Source organism: Bos taurus, chromosome 3, assembly GCF_002263795.3.
Source record: "Bos taurus isolate L1 Dominette 01449 registration number 42190680 breed Hereford chromosome 3, ARS-UCD2.0, whole genome shotgun sequence".
Classification (NCBI taxonomy): Eukaryota; Metazoa; Chordata; class Mammalia; order Artiodactyla; family Bovidae; genus Bos; species Bos taurus.
In genome coordinates, this window is record NC_037330.1 from 15,699,198 (window position 1) to 15,702,089 (window position 2,892).

General features: G+C 37.4%; 1 non-coding gene across 1 annotated transcript; it reads right to left on the bottom strand.

Moving 5' to 3' along the window:
• Positions 1-2,543: 2,543 nt before the first annotated feature.
• LOC112446085 (U6 spliceosomal RNA) lies at positions 2,544-2,646 on the bottom strand. The gene has a single exon (XR_003034161.1). It is a non-coding gene; the product is annotated as a U6 spliceosomal RNA (small nuclear RNA).
• Between the last annotated feature and the right edge of the window lie 246 nt (positions 2,647-2,892).

Consider the following 2,892-nt stretch of genomic DNA (forward strand, 5'->3'; position numbering starts at 1 on the left):
ATTGCAGCCCACTGGGCTCCTCTGTCCATAGGATTCTCCAAGCAAGAATACTGGAGTGGGTTGCGATGCCCTTCTCAAGGGGATCTTCCCCACCCAGGGATGGAACCTGAGTCTCTTAAGTCTCCTGCATTGGCAGGCAGGTTCTTTAACCACTAGCACCACTGGGGAAGCCCTGTGTACACATATGTCTAGGCCTGTGTCTGGAGTCTCTATTCTTTTCTGTTGATCTAGTTGTCTACCTTTTAAAGCAAACTCCACACTGTCTTAATTATTTTAGCTAGATAATTAGTCTTCAAACGAGGTAGTGTAAATTCTCCAACTTTGTTTTTCAAGGTTTTTTTCCAGCTCCTCAACGTCCTTTGCGTTTCCAAATACATAAACTTTAGAACAAGTTCATAAATATCTATAAAAAAGCTGCCTGGGGTTTTGATTGGGATTGCATTGAATCCCATAGACACTTTGGGAGAATTGGCATTTTAACATCCTTGAGTCTCTGATCCATGACTATGGTATATATCTCTCCACTTGTTTAGTTCTTCTCAGCCGTGTTTTGTAATTTTTAGTGCACAGATGTTGCATGTCTTTGATCAGATCTACCCCTACGTCATAGTTATAAAACTATTATTTTGTTGTCATTACTTATTTATTGCTAATAAGTAGAAATACAATTGAGTTTTGTATATTGATCTTGTATCCTGCAACTTCATTGAATTCACTTATCATTTCCAGTAGCTCTTTTAGAGAACTTCATCAAATTTTCTGCGTTGATGATTATGTCATCTCTGAATAGAGACAGTATTTTTGTTTTTTGTTTGCTTTGTTTTGTTTAGTCACTAAGTCATGTCTGACTGTTTTGAGACCCCCTGGACTGTGGCCTCAGACTCTTTTGTCCATGGGATTTTTCCCAGGAAAGAATGGTGGACTGTGTTGCCATTTCCTTCTCCAGGGGATCTGCCTGACCCAGGAATAGAACCCATATCTCCTGTGTCTCCTGCATTGCAGGTGGATTCTTTATCGCTGAGCCACCAGGGAAGCCTACAGGCAGTTTCACTTCTTTCTATTATGGATGTCTTTTATTTCTTATCTTGTTGTGCTGACTAGAAACTTCAGTACCATCATCAGAATAGGTGATGAATTTGGATGTCACTCATTCCCAGTCTTGGGCAGAAAGCCCTTAGACTTTAACCATTATGTATGCTGTTAACCATAGTTATTTTTGTAGATGCCTTTTATCAGACTGGGTAGGTTTGTTCTATTACTGGTTTGCTGAAGGTTTTTAATCAGGAATGTATGTTGGATTTCATCAAATACCTTTGCCACATCTAAAAATATCTTTTTCTTTTTATGTTTGTTATTAATAACATAGGGAATTATATTGATTGATTTTCAAGTGTTAGACCAACTTTACCTTTGTTGGCTAAATCTCACTTGATCGTGGTATTTTATCCTTTATATACATATATATATATATATATATACACATACACATATATACACACACATATATATATATTCTTTTCATATATAGCAAAATTCAATTTGCTAAATTTTGGTGTAGAATTTTTGTATCCATGTTTGTGAGGAATTTTGGCCTTGTTTTCTTTTCTTATAATGCCTTTGTCTTATTTTGGTATCAGAGTAATTCTAGCCTCATAGAATAAGTTAGGGGTACTTCCGCCTCTTCAATTATCTGGATGAGTTTGTGTAAAATTGGTATCTTCCTTGAATACTCGGCAGAATTCATCAGTCAAGACAAGCAGGGCTGGAGTTTCGTTGTGGGAAGATTTTAAACAAGGAAATTTCCTTAATAAATATAGGATTATTCACATTATCTATTTCTTTCTGTATGAACTTTGGTAGTTTGCATCTTTCAAGCCATTTGTCCATTTCATTTAAGTTGTCATATTTATTGGCAGAGTTGTTTTCAATATTTCTTCATTATCTTCTTAATACCTAAGAATATGGAGGTTTGTTACTTTCTCAGTCCTGATGTTGATGAATTTTTGTCTTTCCTCTTTTTCCTGATTGATTTGGCTAGAGATTCATCAATTTTTTAAAAAATATGTTACCAGTTTATTTAAGGATATACAGAGATACACGGGGCAAAGTCTGGGAGGGTCCCAAGCACAGGAGTCTTTGTCCCTGAGGAGCTGGGGACCATTGTTTTACCACAATATGGTGTGTTCACCAACCTGCAAGGTCCCCGAACCCCGTGCGATTGGGATTTTATGGAGGCTTCCTCATGTAGGCATGATCAATTTTAATTAACTCCATTTCCAGCCTCTCTCCCCTCTCTGGAGGATGAGGAGTAGGGCTCAAAACTTCAGGCTTCTAATCACAGCTTGGTATTTCTTGTGACCAGCTGTTATCCTGGAGTTAGAGATTCATCAATTTCATTAATGTTCTCAAAGATGCAGCTTTTGGTTTGATAGATTTTTTTCCCCTAATTTTTTAGGTTTTCTATTTCATTGATTTCCACTGATACTCCTTTCTTTCATTTGCTTAGGTTTTTAATTTTCTCTTTTTTCCTTAACTTTTTCTTTTAAAATATGGAATGCGTTCACCAGTTTGCCTGTCATCCTCACCCAGGGGCCATGCTAATCTTCCCTGTATTGTTCCTGCATTGGCAGGCGGATTCTTTTCCACTAGCGCCACCTGGGAAGCCCTGTATGGTTCCAATTTTAGTATATGTGCTGCTAAAGCGAGCACCCCAACTTCTTAACATTAAAGCTAAAGTCATTTGTTTGTGATTCTTATTCTTAAAAAAATTTTTTTTTGGCTGTACCTTGCGGGACCTTAGTTCTCTGACCAGGGATTGAATCCGCACACCCTGCAGCGGAAGTGCAAAATCTTAACCGCTGAACGATTCTTTATTCTTTTCTAATACACTAT